The sequence below is a fragment of the Pezoporus occidentalis genome, unplaced genomic scaffold (genome assembly GCF_034315485.1).
Source record: "Pezoporus occidentalis ecotype Australia unplaced genomic scaffold, CSIRO_AGI_Poc_V1 ctg73, whole genome shotgun sequence".
Taxonomy (NCBI): Eukaryota; Metazoa; Chordata; class Aves; order Psittaciformes; family Psittacidae; genus Pezoporus; species Pezoporus occidentalis.
Window position 1 is genome coordinate 2,921,595 of NW_026916082.1, and position 27,422 is coordinate 2,949,016.

Sequence of the window (27,422 nt, forward strand, 5' to 3'; positions counted from 1 at the left end):
AAATAAATGAAGCCAGGAGGCCATCTGACTCTGTCACTCTAGGAAATTATAGGATTTCCAAAAAGAAATATCTGATTTCAGGATAAGAAAGTTATTATCATCAAGCTTAAGGATATTTGAAGATATCCACGGCTTTCCTGTCTCCTATGTAAAACCATAACCAGTTCATAAGTTAGATCACACAATGCTAATTAGGAAAATGGAAAATTTCCAGGTCTCCCATAATTGTGTTAGTTATGCCAATCAACCCTATGTATTTCATAGAACTATGTAATACCCTGAGGACAATCGTTTTTGGCAAGTTGTATGGTGCTATTTCATCATGGTGGCTAGCCACTGCTCTTTCCCTTAAGAAAAGAAAGCTATGTCATTTGATCCATTTGCAGATATAAGTCTGGTTTCTTGAGAGGATTGTGATTTTATCCTGTTCATCAAACACTGTCAGCACCTTAATTTCCCTAGAGTTTGACACAAGTAGCAGCAGGCAGGCAGTGAGAGTTTTGATTCATTAAACTCATTAGCATTTTGGGGACGTTCTGTTGAGCCTGAGCAATTACTAATAAAAGCAGAATAACTCTCCTTGACCAAAATTGTCTTGAAATACTGATGAAGCGAAGAAATGAATCGCATGGATTCTATAATGGCATTACATACAAATAGTCTATTCTGCTCACTTATTAAAATACTTCCCATAGTTATTGTTTTGGAAACAGTTTTGTGTGAGACATTTTTGGAGATTGTCTTAAAAACCATATACATAGGTTAAAATATCTCTATATTTGAATAAAAAAATAAAAATAAGAAAATCACAAGAATACTAAATTCAATCAATCAGTAAGTAGATATTCCATTTGAAAATAAATTCCAGAAAGTTTGACTTCTGTGAGGTTTAAACCAATTCATAAACTGAAAATGAAAGATACTTTCTTGAAATAGCTTTTTCATGAGCAAGAGACAAACATTTCTTGAATTTGGTAGGGAAAACCGGACAAGATCTACCATGTCTTGAAATTTGTGTAAATAACTCCTACATGTGAATTTGCTTCTTTGGGAAGGGGCTAGCATATCTCACAATCCTTTAAAGATTTATTAAAGTATATGGCACTGTACTGGCAGCTCTTAACCAAGCAAAGACTTCTAGCTTTAGCAGGATTGCCTTCTTACATAAGGTGTGAAGGACCAAGGCTTTTTAGTTCTGGTAGACTTCAGGGCACAATAAGGTATACTACCTCAGACTGATGTCTAGCCTTAGACTTGAACAAGTTCAGAGTTCAGTGATGGAAATCCTGCCCAACTTCCCTTGAGAGCATCGTACGTTGTCCTGATTATTTTTCTACCCAAAGTATTTCCTAATGTTAAACTGACATTTTCCCTGCAACATCCTAAATCCATTACTCTTGTTCTGCCCTTGATGACTTGAGAGAATAATTGGTCCCTGTTCTTTCTGTAATATCCCTATATGTATGTGTAGACAGTTATGTCTCCTCTAAGTGCTAGATGGTCAATCTTCTTTATCACCACTGCAATTTCCATTTTCCAAGTATTTTATCATTTTTCTGTCATTCCCCTCTGGACTGCCCTCCATTTGTCTGCAAGGACCCTAGTAATCCAGCATGTAGAAAAGAGCAGCCCTGACACATGGTTCTCATATCAAGTGATGGCTACAGGAACGCGCAGTCTTTCCCTTGCAAGATGGATACCCCTCTCAAGTGTGTGTATATCCACATTCTTTTTACAAGCCATAAAGATAGTCCTGTGCAAAATAGAAGCAACAACTCTACCCCAAACAAAAGAAACCTGTTGAGCAGGTTTACTGATTTTTGCCTTGTCAAATGGAGATACTGTGACCAGTATTTCCATTGTGACACTGAAATGGTACATTGTGAAAAGGAGATACTGTGAACAGACTATGTCCAGGCAAGTCAGCTCAGGTACACAAGCCCTCCTATTTCAAAGTGTCCAAGATAAAGCTTTACAGTAAACAAGAAAAGAACAGGAGCAACTCTCGCCCATTGAAAACAGAAAACTAAAAACAAATATGCACTAAAACCAGAGTAGCAATTCTCTTCTGTTTGTGGGTGGTTAACGCTGAATTTTAGTGCCACTCTTTTCCAGATCTGAAGTTCAAAGTCTTTGGCTGAAATCGTCACAATGGAGAAGGGCAAGTAAATGCATTAACCCATATAAATGAGTTAAGTTGTTCAAATCATATTTCATAATCATACCATAATGCAAAGCAACAGGATTTCAATCTTAAACTATTACTATTCTAGCAGAATTTCCACAATTTTCTCTAAAATAATTCTAATCTTAGGAAGACATTAACATCTAATTCCTCCCCAGTGTGAAATGCAAGTATTTATTTGCCATAAAATTAACAAAAATAAAACTTTTTATGAATTGACAGTGGTTTAACTACTGAACAAAATATGCAGAATGGTGCATATTTACAAGGTATTCTTTAATTTCAGTGAACCATGCACTAACAGCAATTAGAAGGAGTAGTAGCAACCACCTATTTGTGGCAAAGTTATGCCAGCATGAAATGCACTGGTTTATTCCTTGCATTCTTATACCAGATCTCAGAACACAGCCTCCTTATTTTCCAAGACGTGTTTCAGTTCAAATGTCATGGGATCTAAACTACTCCAGTATTATATTTGGTTATGTTAGAAAGGCAACCATTTGGAGCAAATCTTTTTGAAGAATCACTGTATCAGTGAAAGCATCCAAAGCACTTAGTGAACAATCAACCAAGACACAGAAATCTATTTAAAAACATTCTGCTATTTTCCTCTGTGCGGTGCTTCCCCCCAACACCCTGATTTGCATTGTTATTTTTTTGTGCTTTCTGCTGTAAGCAGTGATTGCCCACCCCAAGGGTTGCTTTTAGCAGTTTTTCAGATGTAAAGTTGCAGCAAAAAGAATTTTTAGAGGTATAAATCAAAGTCTGTAGGGCCTTTCAGCATTCCTTGAATATGTTCACCAAACTTCTCAAACCTTATTTCAGTGTGCATTCAAGGAGAATATCATTCCCTAAAATTCATGTATTTGTTCACTAATGACATATCTTTACGTTTCCCTTTCTACTACCACCCCCAGAGGGGCCAACTGCTTCTTGGTATTTTCCAAGTGCAAAATGTGAAAAAGGCTGAGTAAGTGAAACTTGCTGTACTTCAAGGTGCTGAAAATAGCCCTGACAAGCAATTTGAATGTCCACCACTGCTGCTGTCAGATTTTCTATCCCTAGCTTAGTCCAAAGAGACATGAACTGCTTGCAAGGAGGAAAAGCTGCTATCTGGTTATGGAACTCAGGGAAGATAAACTGAAAGTCCACCTCCATCCCCAAAGTCTTGTAGCAATGACACTATCTCATATCTCAGGCAGGAGGGCTGAGCATTTTGTTCATCGGGTTTACAGATTCCCAGAGGCTCTGAAAACCAGTGTTTTATCATGTGTGAGGAAGAACCGCTAATCTCAGCCTCCTGTTCAGCTACAGTGATCATTGCTACTGTGGTACATGGGCAACAGAATAACAATGATGGGACTGAAGCATAGAAGATGAATAGCACTTGCCAAACCACACAGCTTCTCTAGTCCCTGTTGGACAGTGAATTCAACAATCACACAAGGAAAGATCTGCAAAGCTATAAATCAATGGAAGCTATATTTTGTTAAAAGAAAGAGATTTGCCTTCCAGCCACAAGGAAAAAATGGAGGTTGTCTATACAATTTCCTTTATATTTTATAAAAGACATTTGATGATATAAATAATACATTTGCAGTATTCTGAAACTAGCCAGTATTCACACTTATTGCAATAGGCTGTGGCAGGACATTAAACATGGTTTAGCAAACTACAGGCTTGCAGTGGGATATAGTATTAAGAAACTTGGTCCCTAGGTGGCTTTGCTCATCATATCTCTATTAAAATCAGTGGAACTGCTACCATTTTTACCAGCTGAGACTCAGACCAATGCAAATATTTCCAATGTGGTTTTCAGAGTAAATGGTCAACGAAATTGACACTAATATTGAAGTATTCGGAGAAATGCTAGCTGTGATAACTGACATTTACTCTCATAGCACTAGTAAAAAAAGAAATTCAGCCATTTAAAGTTGTAAATTGGTAAACTCCTCATTCATGTTAGACGAGACTAACAAAGAAGATTCTCAGAAGCAGCTGTGGAGTAGCTACACTTTACAGTTGCCTTATCTTCAACTTTTTCTTCCTCATAAGCTCTGCAGAGATTCCACACCTCAGTATCAACCTTGCACCTATACGGCGACCCGAGCTGAGAAAGTATTCAACCTGCATGCCGCAAAATAGGGTGATTGGAGTTTCAGTGTTCCAAGTTCCTTTCCTTGTTAAGAACAGCAACCAAAAAAAATCTAGGTAATTCTTATTTTAAACACAATTATAACCCTCAATTATGTAGGATTTTTTTTGTTTTTAATAGAGTCCCTCAAAATAAAGGCAGTATCTAACGATTTTTTTCAGACAATTTCAGAGCTAAAATTTATTCCAAAGGGCTTAATGTAATATAATTAAAGAAACTAGATTTTACACTCTGTACTTTACTTACCAACTTGGTCTTTCCACAGTTTTATGGGTCCCTGTTTTCTTAACTTTCTATATCTGTAAGCAAAAAGTAGTGGAAAATACAATGTCTCTAAGTTATACATACGAGCAAAAACAACTTGGTCTAAATAGATTTAGTAACTGATAAACACTTGTGCAAGGCCCTCTGAAGACTACATCTATGATGTGTTTGCCTTGTGTTTCCAGAGGTGGCAATGTGGCCTCCGAGGCTCAGGTTTTACCTGCTTCTTTCCAGTTAAATGGGTTTTGTTCCAGATTTAAGTATACAAAGTAAAAAAAACCCCAAGGTCAATATAGCCTGTATTTTATATAGTCAACTCAGAATGTCAGACTTTCAACATAAGTTTCTGCATGTCTGACCTTCATATTATTATTCATATTCACTCTACCTGGACTTGTGCAAAGCATTCGACACTGTCCCACACAACAACCCTGTCTCTAAAGTGGAGAGACATCAATTTGATGGATGGACCACTCGGTGGATAAAGAACTGGATGGATGGCCGCACACAAAGAGTTGTGGTCAATGGCTCAATGTCCAGCTGGAGACCAGTAACAAGTGGTGTCCCTCAGGGATCGGTGTTGGGACCGGTCTTGTTTGACATCTTTGTCACTGACATGGACAGTGGGATTAAGTGCGCCCTCAGCAAGTTTGCCGATGACACCAAGCTGTGTGGTTCGGTTGATACCCTGGAGGGAAGGAATGCCATCCAGAGGGACCTTGACACGCTTGTGAGGTGGGCTGATGCCAACCTCATGAAGTTTAACCATGCCAAGTGCAAGGTCCTACACCTGGGTCGGAGCAATCCCAGGCACAGCTACAGGTTGGGCAGAGAAGAGATTCAGAGCAGCCCTGCGGAGAAGGACTTGGGGGTGTTGGTTGATGAGAAAATGAACATGAGCCGGCTTCAGTGTGAGCTCACAGCCTGGAAAGCCAACTGTATCCTGGGCTGCATCAAAAGGAGCGTGACCAGCAGGTCAAAGGAGGTGATCCTGCCCCTTCACTCTGCTCTCATGAGACCTCACCTGGAGTATTGTGTGCAGTTCAAGGGGTAACGGGTTAAAACTTAAGCAGGGGATGTTTTGATTGGATATAAGGAGGAAATTCTTTCCTGTTAGGGTGGTGAGGTACTGGAATGGGTTGCCCAAGGAGGTTGCGAATGCTCCATCCCTGGCACTGTTCAAGACCAAGTTGGATGAATCCTTGGGTGACATGGTTTAGTGTGAGGTGTCCCTGCCCATGGCAGGGAGGTTGGAACTAGATGATCTTAAGGTCCTTTCCAACCTTAACCATTCTATGATTCTATGATTCTATTAATGTTACTTGCATTAAGGCAGCAGGACAATTGAAGTTATTTCTGTGTGTATTGACAGTTTGAGGCAAGGTAAAGTGCTTCAAAAAAATACAGGCCATATTTTATTTTGACAAGTTGCTTTGGCAGAAGGAAAAAAAGAGCTGTTAAAGTAATAGCAGAACTTATGAACCTTGCCAAAGATTGCTCCTTGAGTGAGAGTTTGTTTCTTTGGGGACATGTGTATATTTTCTTTGTTGCAAGTGTGGCAATAAATCATTTTACACTGAATTCATTTAGACACTTGTGAAATAGCTCATTAACAAGACACTTTGTCAGAGGCAAAGAAATGAATTTTTTTAGCACATTAGATTGGTAATAATATTTCATATTTGTAATAACCCCTTTCCTGCCAGAATCTTCATCTGTGTTGCAAATATTTATTAAGCTTAACACCACATGTGGGAGTCAGGCACAGTATTTTGTATTCCTTCAGGGTAATCCACTACAGACTACAGAGTATTCCTGTCCCCAGTGAGTGCTTGCTGAGGATGCTTAGACTATTATTGCTAAGCAAGATATAAGTGCAGTTTATCCTGCTGTCTATACAAAGTTACCTCAGTTACATTAGGATGTGGATTTGTGTTTTTCAGTCTTCCCTCCTATTCCTCCAAATAATTTGGTCATAAGCAAGGCAGCACTGCCAAGTGGCATATGCGTGATAGAGACTGCAGTCACTTTGTTTCCCTCCCATGTGAAATTTTAGCTGTGAAAAACTAATGAAAATGGAGAAAATTATTACATGGACATCTGCCAAACCTAAACACACAAGATAAACCCCAGAAACTCTTGAGTTTAAACACAGAGGAAATTAGTATGATTATGTACTTACAAAATGGGTATTACACAGTCTCTCTATTTCTGCATATCCCCTCAGTAATAAAGGAAATAGAATGAAGATTCCCAAGGTTCTGCCAGATACAACCAGATACTAGCAAGAATAAAAAGGCTCTTCAAAGAATCGTGCCTCATGTACTAGAAATATACTTGCTAGGGCTTGAGAACCAGTCCTTAACCCCTCCTTAGAGAGAAATATTCCTAGCAAAGATCCCTGACGGTCCTCTTTTGAAAAAGAGGCTGCAAGAAGAGAAAAAAATATGTACCAGTAGAAAGAATCAGTGATGAATATTTCAACTCTCTAATCATAGAGATCTTTTCCTAAGATGTGAATACCAATTCTTGACCAATCACAGCTGTAGCCTCACTACAAGTATCAACCATCTCTTTATAGGAAGTTGGGAGAAACCTGAATCATCACCTTTCCTGCAGTAGACTTCCTCTGAGGAAAATAGGCAACATCAGTAGTCTCTAAAGATAAGGTTATGGACTACCCTGCTGCTAAGTGAAACACTTTTCAAGTACTAATAATTATACAGGTAAACTCTAGTCTAAATCATAAAATTTTAAAAATAAGTTACCATTTATGAAAACACTTGATACCCTAAAAACAAAAAAAATAAGCTCTTCTGAGTTACTCATCTCTTAACATCTTACAGCTGGACTAAATAGCTACTAGCTCTTTTTCTTTCCACCATCCCTTAGCTTTCTCCCTTCAGCATTTTTTTAATGTCTCACTTGTCTGAAGTACTGAAAATTAAAGGATGCTACAAAACTTGCTGCAGGCTTAATGCCAAAACAACACATACCCTTCATTTAAACATGTCTTTCTGAATAAAAACAGAGAAGTGCTTCAGAAATTAGGCTTATATAGGTTCCTTACCTTGTGTACCAGTGCATTCTGGGAGCCTATAAGTTTCAGGTATTGCTAGCTAAGGTCTTTTGTGTTTGACTACAAAGGAGGAAAGGAAGGACCAAGAAGGTAAGCATGGTAGGTACAAGATAACTGTTCATAAATCTACCTTGACAGAGAGATATATCTCTCTTTGAGAACTGAGGTTCTAAACTAAGTGAGATGGGTAAGGAAGTACATTTGATAAATAACAAATATTCATGTAAAAGGACAACAGGGGTTTGCGTGCAATATCAGGGGACTATTTGATCTCTTATTTTTGTTTGCAAGCTCATGTTTCAATTTACTGTAGAGATTTAGGAATAGTCTTACCAATACTCTTCAGTACTGCAAATCTTTGAAAATAGATGGATTAACTTAAGTATCGGGGCCATAAAAGAAATGCGTAGATGTCACTTATACAACCTCAGCTGTAGCTCACAGAAGCTAGAATGCTTTCCTTCTCAAAAGAGGTTTTCTTATAATGAATGTTGAGGAAGCTATCTTAAGGAGTTTACTTCTATGTGTCTTGCTCTGAGTTCTAGCTAGATGTGGAGCTTAGTTCTTCACTTTCTCAACTATGCGTTTTTTACCTTAACTTTTCTGTTTATACAATGTAGGGAACAGTATGTTTATCTCTGAGGACCAGCTCTCAGGTGCCTGATGACTGCTGCACCCAAAGCATATGTTTTGTGTTACTGCATTTTAATCAAGAAGAAAGCTCATTTACAGCAGTGTGTTGACTGGACTGTTTTCTTTCTTTAGAATAGCTAGCTGTGCACAGACATTGTACATACAGATAAACTTCATAAAGTGTGTATATGCTTGCCACAACTCAGCTTGAACCGGTAGTCTTTCTTTCCTGTGTGGAAATTAGTGCTTAATGTTATCGTAATACAAAACTGCTTGTCAGCTGAGATGTATCCTTTGAACGGTTGGTTTGATCAGGATCCCTCTAAATGTACCTTTAATAACCTGTTCATTAGGCAAACATGCAAAAATTTGGGAAGAATTGAAAGGAAAAAGGCAAAATCCTCAATTCAGGGCTCAGAGAAACAACATTTACTGTGTTCCTAGCGTAACGAGTGGTGCTGCAGAAGAGTGAAAAGGCTCCAAGAAAACAGCTTCAATACAGAGTCCCCCATATTTTCTCCAGGATAATTTCACTTGTTACACCCATTGCACTTGAAGCATGTTATCCTGTTCCACAACCCATAATCAATACTTTTTACAATTCAAGAATCAACAAACTGTAAATGCTCCGTTATGCTGTCATGCAAGGTACTGTAACTTCTGCCTTCACCTAACAAGCCACCCTGCATCACCCTTGTTAACTACCTGCTTAGCCTTGTGACAGAAAGAGAGCATGAAGGAAGCAGCAGGATGATGAAGTGCCAGGTGAGAAAAGAAACCTCCTGTGATGGCAAGAACCTGTCAATTTATAAGCGCTGGTGGTGATTTTTAGCTTTGAAGCAATATATTTCTGCAGTAGTTTATTACTACCTGTATCTATACAACCTTTCTATTGTCACACTTCTAGGTGGTTACCCTCTGTATAGGTGAACAGTGTTTTTTTGCAGGAAAGAGCCACCTGCTAGTGCTAGGAACAATCTAACCTTGTTACGAGAAACTACATGCTGCTTAGAAAATGTGCATTCAAACATGCTTTCTATGTCTTAAGAAAGGCCTTTCTGCGACGCTTAGATATTTTCTGCTGTATTTCCTACTTGCTGTCTCTTTGACCTTTGGATTGCAAACCCTTGGGGTTAAGAATATACCATGGTTTGTTGAGTTTGCACCAGCTAGTTCAAGGGAGTCTAGTCTTTCACTGAGAGTCAGATGTGATGCAGAAACATAGGTATATAAATACCTGGCCTGTTTCTTTTTTAGATATGTGACTGAATTCAGAGCTAGTACCTGATGACTTTGACAGAATAATAATTATGTGTGAATAGATTAATTTTCAGACAGGAGCAAAGGTGAATGAGCTTTAGTGTAAATGGAGGGGTTAAGTTACTCTTCCTGGAAGCACAACAAAAGGGAAAGATTGATGTGTTCCAAACTCCCTCTGTCAGTAAGCAACGAAGCAGGACCCCCAGAGCTTTCTCAAATCAGCTTTTTCTTTGCTGTCTTTGTGATGGATCTTGATCCTCCTTTCTCATCCACTTTCTTCTGCTAAAATAAGGATATACAATTTGAATGTTGTTTTCAATATCTGTTTTTAGAATAAATCCATTATTATATAAGCTCTAAACCTGAGCTGTTTCTTTAACATGCTATATATTCCACTTTCTTTGAAAATCTAGCTGCAGGTATTGAGATATGATGTGCAGCCTATTGTTTGTGGTAAATGAAAATTTAGTCTTTCTATGCTACAGAAAAGAATCAGTTCATTTTTGCAATTTTTTTTTTTATGGTGTTGGGGGCAAAAACAAAACCTCACGAGAATTTGACTTTATTCTGATCATAAAAAACAAGGTTATCGAGAGAGTGACTGAAGCGATGTGTTTTAGCACTCCATCTGCCCTAATCTGAAGCAAAATTGTGATTTCCCTGAGAAGCTCTTGGATTCAGGCATATGTCCCCGAGATCCATTTTTCTGAACAGCAGTGACAGAATGCAAAGATTGTTGGGGTCACTCAGTGGAAGAACGAGGCTCTGGTATATATTGTAGATCTCCATAACTACCGATAAACTGGATTTTTAACATTCTGGAATGTGAATCTTTACTGTCTGACTTGTCAAAGTTAGAAGCTCTTTCCCAGAAACATAAATGAAACATTAACAGAAATGTTAATGTACATAAGTGAAACATAAGTGAAACATTAACAGAAATGTTAATGTAGGGGATCGGAATAGCAGGGCCATTGCTGGAGAGATGCACAGGAGGTACAGCTCTGAGACCAGCCATCAGGAGTAATTTCTGCAGCATCAAATGATTGCTGTGAAATATTTTCTTGTAGGATCCCCAGGGTGTAACTGTAATAGCAAACAGTTTAGCACAAGAGGTGTTGCAGAGCAAAGCAGTACAGTTCAAGGGCCTGTCATCCCTAGTGATCATTTGTGTCACCTAGGGCTAGGCTGGTAATCTTACTTCAATGTCTGATTTTTACAAACTAGGGTTTGGAATATTGCATTCATGATCTTTGCCTGACTGACATGTTTGCTGGTGTGTAGCTTCCACATAGGATTCTCTGTGGTAGGTCCAGCTGGGGGAACTGCAAAGCACAATCTAAAGTACTTCAACAGTAGATACCAAGGAGCTTTGCATCAGAAAAGCACTGACACTACACAATAAATTGCTAAGGAATATGTACCCTCATTCTAATGTTTTGGTTATTTCCTGGTATGCTGTAAGAAAAGTATTTTATTTCATGGGTTTTGGGGCCATGTGGGAGGCCATTCAGTTGATGTGGTAGCTGAAACTGCAGCTATTTTCTCAAAAGCCTTTTAAATGTTGCTTACTGCATGCAGTATGCTTGCTGCTTTGACAGATGCTCTGGAGCTGTGTCAGCTTCTTTTATGCTACCAGTTCTCCCACTCAGGTATTTTCAGGCCCAGGAAAGCCTGTTCCTCCCTTCCATGAGTGTGAAAGGGTAAAACCCTACCCAGTAGTGATGCAGTTGGCTATAGCACCTTGATGAACCTGGACTTTATTTAGCAAATAATTAATTTAATTAACTTGTCATTGTCACTTAGATTAGAAAAAAGGTATGGACTAAACAGACGACTGATATTTTTTTTGTTTGTTTGTTTTTTGTTTTGTTTCCAACCAATTATCTATGCAGTGATGAGCTGTGTCTCTAGATACTTGGATGTTTGCTGGGTAACTGACATGTCAGCCTCCTGTTCTGCTTATGGGTGCAGATCTGTACTGCCACGTTGCACACAGATCAGCAAATGCTGCTATCATATCACAGTTCAGTCAAAGGAAATATTCACAACTGCTTTTTAATTTGTAGATTTACAAGCTGCTGCTTATGCAGGGATGGGTTACCTGTTACTCTGAGAGCAGGGGCAGGGTGATGTGGGATGTGCAGAGCTGCATGTCAGAAAATGTTGGGCTGTGGTGATGTCTGGCTGGTCACTGGGGGACCAGATGGGTAGTGCTGTGCTGATGAGCCCATGTATCACCCAGTTTGAGCTGCTGGATGAAACCCACATCTTGCTTTTAGCTGCCCTGACAAACTTTTCTTAATTGCATACTTGGTCTGATTCCTTCCTGAGTGGACGTATTAACACACCTTCAAACAGGACATTGGGTGGTCTGTTATTTTGTCATGGCCTTTTTGAGATTTATAGCTCTGAACCTGTACTTTATTGGGCTGACTGCAGCACAAACAGACTAAAGGAAATTATCCATACCTCAATTTATGGATTGCACACGAAACAGGATGCCCCTTGAGTATGTATATAACATGAAAATGCAATTGCAAGTTCAGAGGTTGAGGATTAAAAAGAATGGTTTGTCTTGTACACCTATTCTGTGTAGCTTGTCCTCCACAAAAAGAGCTGATGTATCTTTAAAGTGCAGTTTATTTTACCACTACAAGTTTTTGACCCTGTCCCTTTATAAGCACAAAGTGCTTTCATATCCTGTGCTTGGCATTTGAAAATATTAATCCCTAATGTTAATGAGAAGAGCTACTCCACAATGCTTACCTGAATTCTGGTTGTAGAAGCTGAAGGTAGCAGGAAGCATGGAAAAAAACAAATATAAATCATGTCATGAAGAATTGCCTTCTGGCTTTAGCAACTTCTTCCCTTTCTGGTCCTTCCATCCCTCCCTTTCCCTGATATCTCCTATGCTTCATTGAGCCAACCTGGAAAACTGGGTCAGTTGTATGTGATCAAAAGGCAGATTTTGCTTAAGTATGGGTAGATCAGACGAGCTCTTGCTTAATAGGCCTGACAGCGTGCACAGGTGCTGTGAAGCTCCGAAAAAATGCTTGTTTTGGTCTGCCTGTGCCTCACCCCTTGTATACGTAATTCCCTGATGTGGCTGAGTGCTGTTCTAAGGCCAGACCTGGCTGCTCTGACTCGAAAGCCATAGCACAAGTGAAGTCCGCAAGACTGCGATGGGCTGTGCTTACTCCAGCTGCTTCCTCATACCTGTCTGTAGGGAAACATGCAGCAGTTTGGTTTTGCTATTGTTTAGGAAGGAGTGTCAATCTGTGTCTAATATTACCTGCTGTGGTGCTGTTGCTTTGAGTTACACAATTGGTTTGAAACTTGTTTAAATGAAGCTATCCCACAAAATTTTCCTTTCGCAGCGGCAAGCTTTGCTAGGAAACAATGATCTTTTATCTCCAGTGCTTGACAGTGCTTTTGGTTCTTGCTTTTCTCATTGGGGGGGGAGGTGATTGCAGTTATATTTTTTAAAAAATATGGTTTGAAATTACAAAGCGGGGTGGTTTTAATGACATTCCTTGCCAGGAGTAAGCAGACTCCCAGATCAAAGTTATCTAGCTAACCATGTCTTTTTAATAGCTAACTATAACCACTTTAATTCTTCCCTGAGCATTGATTAGATGTGGTATAAACTGCTGTGACAGCCTCCTGCCTTGTAACCACTGGCAGAAAACACAGTTTTAAGGATTCACATAGGATTTGTCTCTAGGACTCTGCAAGATGAACTGAAAAGAGTAATATTCCACTCTTTCCATATTTGGAAATATATTTGCATATACTGAATATGCAAATACTAACTTTGCAAGCCAACATAGCTATTTCCAAGCAGAAATACAGACCAAACTTCGACCTCAGTACCTCAAGTAACCCCCAGTTAGGTCTGGAAATAGGTGACCGGATGTTGCCTTTACAAATCCCGAGAGCTGGTGGCTGCTGGACATTTCAAAATCTGCTCTGATGTAATCTGAGAACTGTTTCTTCACTTCTACCTCCCAAGGGCTGTGGGATTTCTTTTTTACTCTCCATAGTCTCTGTTTGTTACTTATGTCAGTGATAGTGAGGCTTAAACTAGTGCAGAAAGCTCAGAAATAAAGTCACAGCATGAATGTTGCTTTTTCAGTGTAACAAAAAATATTCCTGAGCACCTTGTTTTGAAAGATGAAACATTTTTAAATACTCGCATAAAAAGAAGGCTAAGCAGTACTGAGAAAATAACTGAAATCAGCTACTTCGTGTATAATTCATCTCCAGGACTGGGATACAATTAAAAAGATTATGCTTTAGTATTTGGAATAGTTTGACTAAATTTTTCAGCTTTGAAAATCTGTTTTGACTATGCCAGTTTTTCAAATTCTGGGTTTCTGGATCTAAGATTTGGAAAACTGATTTGCTAAAGTGAGGTGCAGAGGTGTAACAGCAGTTAATATACCCTCCCCAGCAATAATGAAATCCATGAGTGATGGGGATGCTCTAGTGAATGTTTTCAAGGACTGAAGGAAGAAAGATGTTCTTTTCTGTCCTGTTAACAAGACTACTCCCTGGCTTGCATTTGCAGAGTACATGTAAGGTCAGGCAGACTGCTATTCACTAAGCAGAATAAAATGTGCAGTTAAATAAATAAAATCTGTAAGTGAATTTTTATACTGACTGCATAAACAACATGAAGTCGATTTATGTAGTAAAGGATTCATCGTAGCCAGATCAGCATTTGTCATATGTGGTTTCCTTCTCAGTCGCTTGAGTCAGTAGAAAAGCCATCTATCCTGACTCCCCTTTTAACAAGGGTTTGCAATGCACTTTGAAAGCTCTTACATTGAAGACCTAAGGAGAGAGAGGAGAGGTAATTGCACTACACTGCCAATAAAATAATCAGCTAAGCATTTCTGACATTTGAGTTCATGAGCTTTTCATTGCCTTTGAGACTGGGAGGGGTGGTAAAAAACAGAGGCAGAGTACTGTTCCCACAGTGGCTATTCATAGTTATGGCAATCTTTGATTATGTGCTTGGTGTGCCTGTACTACAGGGTTGGAAATGCTTTGCTGATCTTAGCCTAGTCTTTCAACCAGGTTAAGTCTGAGGGCTGGAGGGTCTGTGCTGTGCAATCAAAGTGCAATGGCTGCACCCTGCAAGAGTATGGTGTCTTGTAAAACAGGCTGAAGAAAGAGGACTAGGGATCTGGAGCATCTGTTTTATGAAGAGAAATGGTGGGAGCTGGGTCTGTTTAGTCTAGAGAAGAGGAGACTGAGAGGGGATCTCATGAATGCATATAAATATCTCAAAGGCAGGTGCAAAGAGGATGATGCTGGACTCTTTTAAGTGGTGCCCAACAACAGGACAAGGAGCAATGGTCATAAACTAAAACACAAGAGGTTCCACCTCAACCTGAGGAAGAAATTATTTATGTTGAGGGTTAGGGTTAGGTTCTCCAGAGAACCCTTCTAGCCCTAACAGTTCTCTGATTCTCTGACTTCAGAGCTGACTAAATTCTGGCCTCAGATCTAATATTTTTTCTTCAGATAAAAATTCCTGTTGTGTTCAATAGTCAGCTTGTACTGTTTTAAATACTGTGCTCTAAGTTAGTCAATTTTATTGAAGAGGAAAGAAATAGAGACTTTTAAGAAGTATTCTGTTGCTGATCCCAAATCTCCTAGAGATCAATTTCTGAAAGCATAACTTTGCCTGCAATTATTGTGCTACATGGAAATTTCACATAATGGCATTTTTATGGACTTTTCCTTCAAAGACAAAGAACTAAATTATGTAAGTAAATTACTTGGATCACTAAAACCTGCCAGTTAGGATGATTCACAAAGATTAATCTATTGCTTTAAACCACCAAGCAGCCAATTAAAATTTTCATTCGCTTATAAGCTGCTGAAAAACTAAAATTCAACAATCCTAATTCTGTGGATAGTCTGATCAGAAAATAATCAAACAATTAAGAGTGTGTCATGACCAACATTGTGTTAAAACAAACAAAGAAGTTCTCTTTAGCTGCCTTTTTCTCCTGCACCCCTCACAAAGTAGGGAAGCTAAAAATTATGCAGGACTGTAAGTTTAAGGAGTAAGTAGCTTAACAGATGCCTGAAGGAAATATACTAGGCCAATTATCAGAACCTTCCTTCCAGTGAAAAGAACATTCCTTTTAATATTGAAGCAAAATGGATTGTGTCTATTTACTGGAAGCTTAAATGTGCTCCATATTTTAGCTGACAGAGAAGTATGTTTTCTACTGATGTAAATAAGTTCCACTCCTCTGGTTAAGTAAGAGTAAAGAAAAGAAATCATTGTTATGTTGGAAAGGAATGAAAATCGGGACTGGATTAGAAGTGGACCAAAAATGCCGACTGAACTCCATGGAAAACACAGAGGTTTCAGATATTCCTGTTAGATGCAGAATGAAAATGAATGACAGTGTCCTTAAAAATGAAAAAAAAAAGTAAGCTCTGCCTCAACATGAAAGTTTGATGTTTAGGTCACTCTTCAGAGGTGAGAGATTTTAGTCAAGTCACGAATAAGTTCTTGAAAAGTGACTAAGGTTTCATTTACTTGAGGTAAAGCTTTAGACTTGAAAGGAGGACTCCTTCAGCCTGGTTTGGGCAAGTTTGTATAGATGGACAACTTGTTACATAGTTAATTTCATACTGTTTATTAAGTATAAACTCCTACCAAATTCTGGGAACAAAAGCTCTGTCATGGGATCTGTGCTTTTTGCTTTAAATATAAAGGCTCCAGAATGTTAAGTAACAGCAGGAGTCCATTATTTTTCAGCAGTATTTTTATCCTACTGACAAGTACATGTCTCTGATCATGCCTGAAGTACCAGTTTAGCTGCCTTTGGTGCTGTCTTCCTGTGCATGAAGTCTAGTGACATGATTGTGGCCATGTTTCAGCTCCCCATGTCAGACAGCATGACAGGATGGGGCTGAACATCAGACCTTTCATGAGTTCTGGTGACTGAGGATGTGGAGGAAAGCAAGCAAGTGCTTGTGTTAGCTGGTGGTAGAGCTGTCTGATACAGGCATGGGGCTGACCCAGAGAGGTCAGGAGTTAGCCATGGCTTCACCCTTCCTACCATAGAAGTCTCTTAAAGGGTTTGCTGTACTTAACAAGCTGCAACACTAAACCTGTCTTCTGAATAAACTCTTTTTCCTAATGCTTTGAATTATTTAAATATTGAAGAACAATTGTGCATTCCTGCCCTTGTGCATTAGTCCTTAGTGGGGATTTCTCTGGTCACCTCAAGCTCACAGATGTGAACAGGTTTGTGTCAAAAAGTGTAGGAATCTTAGTCTTTTGCAACGTAATGATGTGCTTTACAGTTTTGTTTTTTTATGTTGTCATCCCCATTCCACCCCCATGCACAGCAACTAAATGTTCTCATTTCATTAGGCTTGTCTTTATAATGAATAGATTTTTTTGTGCAATAACATTCTTTCAAATCTGTTGTGCTCCCTGCCGCCCACAAACATGCAAAATTTTCTGTTTAGATCTTCAGCAGACAAAATAAAAAAGGTAGGACTTGCCACTACCTGTGAGTTTATGTATTCTTCAGTGATACCATGTCAGTTGTTACAGACAGATTGCATGTTTTCTGCATGGTAAAGAGAAGGTATCTGAATCTATTCTAGTATTGTCCCCTTGAAATGTCTGGAACCTTGCAATGGATTTAATATATATTTTTTTTTCCTAACAACTAGTTGTTAAATTTATCTATTTTGGATTTTCTTATAGCAGTTATTTCCAGTCCTATTTAACTGGTAAAATAACTTTTTGTTGGGTGATTGGCACAGTTTGGGTTTGGTCTGTTACTTGTGCTGGGAGCCTTTACCAAAGGTCATTTCTATGCTTATCAAAATCCACTGTGTATTTTTTCCACTGAGTTCTCAGTGACTTATCTCCTTCATTGCAAAAACATATTTAATTCTGACTTCAAAAGCTGACTGCAGAGATCAAAATCAATGTCGGCATTTGTGGTAGTTGGCCTATGTAAGTATGTCCTGGGTTCAGCAGTAGCAGTCATTTTTCTCCTTCTTGGTAGCTGGTGCAGTGCTGTGTTTTGACTTTTGGCCTGGGAACAGAGCTGATAACAAGGATGTTTTGGTTTGGCCAAGGACTTTGTGAGCCTCATGCTCTGCCAGGGAGGAGGGGGAGCCAGGAGGGAGCAGAGACAGGACACCTGACCCAAACTGACCAAAGAGGTATTCCATACCACAGCACGTAATGCCCAGGATGTAACTGGGAGTTACCCGGAAGGGCTGGGAGACTGCAGGGTTGGAGGAGGTATCGGTCGGTGCTTGGTTGGGCTTGGGGGGCGAGTTATCGGTCAGCTGGTGCTGAGGTGTTGTATTCTCTTCCCTTGTTATTTCCTTTATCATTATTATCACTGGTGGTAGCAGTAGTGATTTGTGTTATACCTTAGTTACTAAACTGTTCTTATCTCAACCCGTGGGAGTTGCATTCTTTTCGATTCTCCTCTCTGTCCCTCCGGGAGCAGGGGGAGGGCAAGAAAAGGGGGGGAAGTGAGCGAACGAATTACCTGACTGGGTTTAAACCACGACAAAGTATAAAATGGCATATTATGGTGGGGGAAGATTGGCTGGCGAAAATGACTGTAAAGTACTCTGTTTTTCAGACTAGGGTGGGGTAGGTTGGGGTGGAAACAATTTTTCAAAATGTTTCTAATTTTTCCCTTTGTCCTGCTTAAAAAGAAAAATTGTAAGGAAGCTAAAGAGAAAGGGAGGATTTTTCTAGGGAAACACTGCTTTTTTATTTCAAAATAATATTTACTTTCCAAAGGCTGAGAATTGCACATGGTTTAGAGATGTTTCCTACCTCCCAGAATGTTTGACCCAACACTGAGAATATTGTTTCTGGGTTGTTTTGTTTTTTTTTGTGTTTCGCTGCATTGATTAGAAGAGCAAAGAAAAGTGTTTTCCTTGAAATGCTCTGACACAGAGCAGTGCGGGGAACCACACCAGGACTTAGTTGCTTTGCTTTTCTAAAGAAAAGTCTTCCTTTTTTTTTATTTCTTTTTTTCTGAACAGGGAGTTGATGCAAGCAAAAACTGCTTCTGCTGCTGGGAAAGATTTCTTGATTGTTTTTCTGCCTTTTTGTCCTACAGAATGTGACCTTCCTGCTCTTACCATGGAAATAAAAGCCAGGACCCTCTCCTGTCACTGTTTCCCTTGCTTTTAAGATATTCACTAGAGATTGTAAAATTCAGTTTGTAGAGCTCCCAAAAATCTTTGCAGTGATCTTCATTTTGCCTTTGAGCCATCCTTCATGTCTTTGGCATATGCTGTCTTTGCAGGCTTGCATATGCTATTTATCACTCTGGGAATACCCTTATGTACAACAGAGACAGACTCTAGGTGGACATAATTGTTTGACTCCAGCTGCAGTGGAGCAATGCAGAGCTGCTGTCTTTAGGAAACAGCACCTTACTGTCTTTGGGTGGAGGGGGGGATGTGTTCTGAGTTGTGGCTCCTTTGGTACCCCTATCAGACAATGAACAAAATTTACTATGGATTTGTGAAACCTGTTGCTCTTGTTGTTGTTTTTTTGCACACCAGGACTTTTTGCCTAAGGTCCAAGAATTAAACGTTTCTACTCAGTAGTTAATACTTGATAAGAGCTCTTTTAAATGATTCTGGAAACCAAATAGGCCAAAGGCTGCAGTCCATCCAGAAATGACTCAGTATGTTACTTAGAAATGCCTTTGCAGGTGCAAAATCCTCACAGGATCAATGTTGTGTGGTGGCTGAGGAGAAAATAGAACTGAGTTATGAACACCAGGATTCAGCTATAAAATGAATTAGTCTAAACCACTGCACAGTATTCAATCTTAGTTATTGAAAAGTGCTGTATGAACAAGGCAAATCCATTTTTATTTTGGCAAAATATCTTTTTTTTTTCCTCTTCTGTATGGAGGACTTTGACACACAGTACTTCTCCCCATGCAGATGCATTTTTAGCTGACAGCTCCACTCTGATCTGTTCCTAGTAGACTTCACCCTCATGTTCTTATTTGGGTTGTGTGCATGGCATAGGCAATCTAAAGAAGATGGAGACATCATCATAGCTGATGTAATGTTGAGTGGTGGAATAAAGGGGGTTTAGTCTTTCCACTTCGACTGTGATTTTGGGGAATCAAGAAGGTAATTAACTTCTACTTGCTCCCCCTTGAGACAAGGTGGAGAAAGAGCAAAATCTGAAACCCCTTCCTGCAGTCCCAGGAGCTGGTGAGGTGTGCAAGAGGTAGAAAGTCTGCTTCAGGACCAGGTAATAATGTCAATATTACATGACTGGATGCATCTGTGGCATCAGTTTGACAATTCCTTCTTTGCTCTTTTTCTGGGGTAATGCAGAGACTTGCATTCTCCGTACTCATGGTAGCTTTCAGCTCAGTTCATCACCACATCAAATGATAAAAAAAGTGATGGTATGCAGAACTCTTTAGCATCCAAATCACTTTTTTTGAAAGTAAACTCTGTTGATGTCTCCTCAAGGAAAACAGATATTTTGAGGAGAATAATGTGCTGGGAATTTTTTTCAGAATGCTGTTTGATCCTTCACCCAATTCTCCATAGACATTTATGAGTATGCACTCCCAGGCCAGAAAGCCAACCATATACTGCATCAAAAGAAGTGTGACCAGCAGGTCGAAGGAGGTGATCTGGACTCTCTGCTCTGCTCTCGTGAGACCTCACTTGGAGTATTGTGTGCAGTTCTGGTGTCCTCAGCATAAAAAAGACATGGAACCGTTGGAGCAAACCCAGAGGAGACCACGAGGACGATCACGGGCTTGAGTATGAAGACAGGCTGAGAAAGTTGAGGCTGTTCAGCCTGGAGAAGGGTAGGCTGCGTGGAGACCCCATAGCAGCTTTCTAGTAAGGGAAGGGGGCCTACAAGGATGCTGGAGAAGGACTCTTCAATAAGGACTGTAGTGATAGGACAAGGGGTAATAGATTTGAACTTAGATAGGAGAAGTTCAGGTTAGATATAAGGATTGAAGTTCTTTACTGTGAGGGTGGTGAGGCACTGGAATGGGTTGCCCACAGAAGTTGTGAATGCTCCATCCCTGGCGGTGCTCAAGGCCAGGCTGGACAGAGCCTTGGGTGACATGGTTTAGTGTGAGGTGTCCCTGCCCATGGCAGGGGGGTTGGACCTGCATGATCTTGAGGTCCTTTCCAACCCTAATTATCCTATGATTTTTAGTTGGATTGTGCCTGCAAGAAATCTCTTGTGTCAAAGGCTGTTTTTCCTTCCTCAGAACTGTTGCTGTCATTTCACAGAGAATAGGAAACTTTTAAAATCTGTATGACTTTGATAAACCGATTATCAGGTGGAAGGATTCCATTTTTTCATTTTGGTGTTTCCTGGGTTTATGATGTTTCAAGAGCCAGCATGTTCTTACCAAAGCTACTGTAGTGAACAGAGCTCTGCTTTAACCATGGAATGTACTAGGAATAAACAGCCCTTTACTGATATTCTAGATAGCAGACCAATTATTCTTTTTAAACTCAAGACTGCAATTTTAGTCAAGAAAAAAACAATAGGTAGTTTTTCTTGTCACACAAAAATAATTGCAAAGTGTATATATATTTATAATATGGTTTGTTCTGTAAAAATGTACAATTAATTGGCAAAATGTTTATTTTTTTCTTGCACTTTGTGTATGCATAATTCCTATTATCCAGTAATTGATATATGCTTATATTTGATAGAGCTGATTCCCAATGAAAGTAATATAATTTATTTTTCATTGGACTTTCAGGTGTTTGGTTTTTTTTAATAAGATACATTTATTTAGCATGTGTCACCAACAGGTCTGACTAATCAAGACATTCCTCACCGACGAACTTCCAGATCACTTCTGAAATTGCTGAAAATGGAACTTACCTTGAATAACTGAGAAGGAAGAAGCTATGAGAGTACCGAAGTCATTATCAGCTCAGAGGATATCCACAGCTCTGCTCAGAAAAAGGCAGCAGGTATTAACAACAGTCTTATTCACCAAATAGTTCCAGCTTTCTTTGAGCTTTATTAAGGGGAATTACTGTTTCTACTACGTCTTCTCACCACTGCTTGAGGTACCTGTAATTCTCTATAGTACTCACTACACCTACTTCATTTTTTTTCCTGAGGCATAGGTACAAAAGCAATCCTGGCAGCCATACTGGTTCTCATTAACAGCTTTTTATTTTCCCTATAACAGCAAAATTTTCCATGCTGGAATGAAGATTTGAATGCATGGATAGTTCATAAAGCAGTACTAATTCTGACTTTCCTGGCCAAATGCAAGATAGCATTTGAGAAACTGGATTAACCTTTCTGTGTCACTCACAGATCCACAGTGCTTACAGCAGGGAACAATTAATAATCTGATATCAGTGAGCATGCTTAAATCAACAGATAGGATTTTGGCAAGACTATAGGTCTGACATATCACTACCTGGTCTAATTTAGCCAGTAAGCTGTATTCCTTTTTTGGAAATGCTGTTTATGGGAGACAGAAATTAGAATTAAAAAGCAAAGGCTTTTCCTGAGCTTTGCTCATAATTTTTTTTTTTTTTTTTAATTTTTGTCTCTTTGGATTTTTTTAACACTTAAAATGCTAGAAATGCATCATTTCCACATATAATGTTGTTTATGCAAGTGAATGAGATCAAAGTAATTGGAACAGGTATTTGTTTTAAAATTTGACATCCTCTTTTTCTGAGGTTGTTACCAAAAGCAGCCAGAAATATGAAAGCTAATGTGATTTGATTTTGAATCCTGAATCTTGAAATTTCAAGAACATGCTGCTTAAGCTGAATCTTAGAACCCTGTTGCTGTGGGTTCATGACTGAGGTTTTTGTCAAAAGGATTTAGGAGTCCAAGAGATTGGTGCTTTTGTCTATCGAGATTTTTCCAATTGCAAAAAATTTTTGTGCTTTTCAGCAAGAAAATGGGTGTTTGCGACATAATAAACTCTCATGGAAACATTTCAAAGAATTTGAAAGACGACTGCCCCAGCATGGGACAAGACCAAACTGATGTTTCTAAACTGGCATCATTTGGGCTACCCGGAGTTTTTCATGAACTTCTCAACATCTTGGCTTTACTGATGACTCTTCTTTCAGAACTCTTTTTGTACCATTTTGCGTAAACTACTCTTGGGGAAGTGTCAGCGCAGCAAATGAAATATAAGGCTGAATGAAAAACAGGCTGTATTAAATGCAGTAGATTTTGTTTATTAATTAATGAGCACCACAAAAAGAACTACAAAACAGCCTGTGAAAGGTAAATGGATTTATGTTTGAGTCAGAAATATTTGAAAGACAGTTTACCCCAGTAGAGAAAGTCTCTTTTTTTAATATATAACTAATCCTTTCTAAAGTGCTGGAAGGACTTTTCATAAGAAGAGAAGAAAATTGCAGAGATTTGAATTGCAAATATTTGCTACAGTCATTGTTTACCCTAAATATATGTTAAGGTGTTTTCAGATTTTGACTGCTATTTATTTCCAGGTATGATGTGTAAGCCTACTCCTTCCCTTACAAAGTCTAAACAATGCAAAAAATGTTTGATTTTTTTTTTTTTTGGTTTTTTTTTTTTTGTTGTTGGGCTGTTTTTCTGTTTATTTTTTTCTCCCCCCACAAAACTTTTATGCTCTGATGTCCTAAGCTATTGAGATCAGAAAACCCAAGGGATGTGGTTGCAGGAACTCAGTTATAAATTAGCTCACAGTAGCCAGGAGAAGACAAAACACTTTTTTTCAAAACTAATGATACTTTATTTGTTCTCACATATACATTTTTATCACAATTTACATTTCTTACGCTTGTTCCAAGAATAAAACCTAATGTTCTGCTCCTGGATTTTTGGTTTTGCCAGTGGACTAGATGTGGTTGATGTTTTCTTCTATCTGAACCCAGCAATTTCAGTTATGTTCAAGGGATATCATCTTTATTTTTGTGATAAACAAGATTGCTAATTTAATCAAGGCAACCAGACTTTGCTACAGGGGAGCTGAAGTGAGCTTGCTACATCCAGTTTTATTTTGTCAATGTCAATGGGCAATCATGAAATAAATGGGAGATTAATTTAATTAATCCCTTACAGGTGATTATGTTATTTTAGTTAGTACTATTCACAGCCCAGTTGTGTTCACTTAAATAACTAGTGATTGAGGCTTAATGGGCTGTTACACTGGAGAACAAGGCTCACAGGTGTAGGAGCTGGCATTCCAGAGGAGGAACAGGGATGTGGGTATTCAGCTCAGAATCTTCAGTCTGTGTCTTCATGAGTATTTTAAGTTGGAGCAGGAAGGTGTTTTGAGGAAGTGGCTGCTCTACCTTGATGCAATATTGAACCATAGTGCCAGCAGGGACCATCAGCAAATTCTAGTCCACCTAGATGCCAGTAACCACCAAATCTTACCAGGCTTAGATTACTAGGAGAGAGAATGGGGAGGTACCCATAGTTTTGTGAAGAGAAAGGTATGAGCAGTGATCTGGAAGCTGGAGAACAGGTATGGGTTTATTCTACAAGCTGGATTTATGTGATGAGCCTGGTGCCAATGCATTTTCACTACTTGGCTATTTACACTTCGGTGACATGAAATCTTCATTTCCATACTAAAGATAAAGTCCACAAACCATTGAGATCATAACCAAAGAAAAAGTAAATATTTGTCAGCAATTTAAATATTTTCTCAGTGTTAATATCGGGAGTAGTAAAGGCTCTTTCATTTAGATGGCAATGTTAATCCAGCTTCCCAGCCCATACAGTAATTATATGTTTCTTATAACTGAGTCTATTACATAATTGCACTTAAATCATGAAGTTAAATACAAACCAGCTATTTAACCTATAACAAGATGCAACTTAAAATATATATTCCTGCTATTAAACAGGCAACAGTTATTCTCTGTATGAACACTTTTATATGTAACTTTTTATGAAGACTTTAATATATTTAAAGACTGGGCTGGGCACAGCCTTGGGTGACATGGTCTAGTGTGAAGAATCCCTGCCCATGGCAGGGGGGCTGGAAGTAGATGATCTTAAGGTCTTTTCCAACCCTAGCTATTCTATGATTCTGTATACTGATAAAATGTAATTTTAATGCATTACCGTTTCATTGTTATGCCCTTAATTTTTAGGGACTTTGACAATGGATGTGAATGTTAACTAAAGTCCTGTTTTCAGTGGCAGTACAGAAGATTTTGGACTCCTGCTACAGATTGTCTCTGCTCCTTTCAGAATACTTGTGCTAAACTTGAAGAAACTGTGCCCTAATCCAGTGAAAACAGAATGTCCTCAGCTGCTTTATGGATCTTTTAGCCCACAGCTAATTTTTCATTAAAGGTAGCCATATAACTACCTCTCAGCATGCAGTGATTTTTCAGACCTTATTGACTTAAATTGGTATTTATTTAAGGGAGATGAAATCTACTGGTAATTTGTCTTCTGAATGTAATTGGTAATCTGCTGCTGTATACCAGCTATTGAGTTGAAATAGCTTTAGTTGTTATTTTATGTACTACCCTCAGTATCCCAATTAGATTGCTAACAGACTGGTGAAAATAACAGAAAAATTGTTCATAGTTGCTTAATCAGAGTAAAAGTCATCATATTTAAAACCAAATAAACAATTGGGGAATTATTAAATGTTGTATTATCTAATTTTATCTAAAAGCATAACCTCATTTTTAGAGAGAAGGCATATAACAGATTCATTGTACCAGTATTACTTTATGAAACTGTCTGAATGCACAACTGTAATTTCTCAGATAACAACATCACTGATATTTAGAGACACAATCACTGTCATTAGCAACATATTAGGAGAATTAAAACCCCCGGTGTTAGTCTCCTCTTTTATATAGTTACTTTGTATGTGCCAACATGTTAATATCTGAAGTGGTGTGGACTTAACTCTGTTACACTTGTGTTCTTAGAAATTTTAGTTTCATTACCTTAGTTGCAACTCAATCTCTGATAGCCAGGGTTAATACTTTTCTTTGTTAAGTCAGCTACCAAGAATATTTTCTCCTTAAGTTTTTTAATCCTTTAGTACTTCAAATATATATGTGCAGTCACCGATAATGGAAAATGCTGATTTCTACCATGCATAAAAGCCAGACTGAAGCTTTTGCTCGGCAAAGGGACATTGAGTTAAGGCAATTGGTGTTAACAGTCAAATATTAACAGTTAAGAGCATTCTCATTAGGTACTGAAAATGATTGACTTGAGATAGGGAACTACCACGTGTTTACTGGAATGTGTGAAGGTTTATTAACATTGGCACAGGGATGGTCCTATTTGTCTAGACATTTGCAAAATCTAGTGTGTCTGGACTGTGATTTGTGGGAACCTTTCCCCTCTGTAAACAGTATTTTGCTCTAAGTGATAGACATGGCCCTAACTACAGGCGAAATTGGCCTAGAGCGTCAATTGGTTTTGACAGAAACCTGCTAATCGCAAACAACAGGGTAAAACTATTGCCTTTTTAATTCCCTTCGAGCTAGAGTTCTAGAATGAGGTTTTGGAAATCTGCTATCTCCTTTGTTCTTTATAAAACATTTCTGATACTACCATTTCAGATTTATTTTATTTTTTTTTTAGGACATCTGCAAGAAAAGGATGTGAATATGTGAGTGAAGAGCATTTCCTAAATTACTGCAGAATGCTTTGTGTCCTGGGTGTCCTGGGAACACATGTTTCTAAATCTATCTCTTTCACAAAGTCATATAATGGTTAATAAATACAGAGTGCAGAAAATGTCCAGAACCCCTTGTTCTTTGCTGTTCATCTTCTTCCTTGCTTTAAGTTCTTTATGCATTCTCTCACTAGTCTGTATCTAAAAATGACTGCTTTCAAAACTTCTGTAAACAAAAGACTACAAACATATACTCTCACTTGCTATGTAGGTATTTAATGCTGTTACTCTCTTCTAAGTCAGACAATGGGACAAGTGCTTTCCAGCTTAAATATAGTATTCATGATTGATGAATGCATTGCCGGTGCCTCTTAAAGTCAAGTCATAATGTCATGGCAATTTTGTCACAAACCGGTGTGGCTCAGTTGTAAGAAAACCTTTGACTGTGGAAAGCTGCTGTGCGGGTTTAAACCAGGCTTGTACACAGCTTAAAGGGGATAGTCCAGTAATAAAGCAATGTAGTCATCATTCTAGGAGATGTGCCCCAAAACAGGACAATATCTCAAATAATGGGCTATGCTTGTTGCTTGCTTTCCACTTTGGAATCAGCATGGAGATATGTAGCAATACTAGTTTAGCTGTATTTAAATATACATACAGCAGAAAAACAAGAAGCAATTTTCCTGACATAAATGAAGTCCTTTCAGAGCTGTGGAATACCTATTGCTCGTCTTACCTTTTGCTGCACTCGGGTGGAACAAAAAAAGATTTTACTAGGTACCCTATTGCATTAATTTGATAAACAGACAAACCTGAACAACACAGAAAAAACCCAGCCCTTAGATGATTTAACAGATAAATCTCATTAAATGATAAGAATAGGCTATCTTATATTTTTCATAAGCTCCCAGAAACAGAAGTGGAAGCTGCTGCTGATTTGTGTTGGTTTTGTTTTGTTTCTGAAAAGATTATTTTTTTTTTTATGCAAATAAATAGAATTTTCTCTGAAACAAAAACCAGGTTTCAGGGAATTGGATATTTTCTGCCAGATTCTACCTCCCTATAGAACTGGACCCCTTTGTTCATTAGAAGTGTTTTCAGTTGTTGTATTTCAACCAGCCCTACTCACCAGTTTTTCCATCATGCATAAGCAGGAGAGTGCTCCTGGGCCAGTGG

The 27,422-nt window shown here is 38.7% G+C and overlaps 1 long non-coding RNA gene across 3 annotated transcripts; it reads left to right on the forward strand.

Annotated features, from left to right (window-relative positions):
• The first annotated feature begins 1,572 nt into the window (after positions 1-1,572).
• LOC134155095 (uncharacterized) lies at positions 1,573-27,137 on the forward strand. Of its 3 annotated transcripts, none has more exons than XR_009961426.1 (4): positions 1,573-1,709; positions 21,427-21,591; positions 24,748-24,952; positions 26,213-27,137. It is a non-coding gene; the product is annotated as an uncharacterized LOC134155095 (long non-coding RNA). The 3 variants fall into 3 exon arrangements; XR_009961425.1 differs by having other exon boundaries at positions 1,579-1,709; positions 21,467-21,591; XR_009961427.1 differs by lacking the exons at positions 1,573-1,709; positions 21,427-21,591 and adding an exon at positions 23,802-24,113.
• The last annotated feature ends 285 nt before the right edge of the window (positions 27,138-27,422 follow it).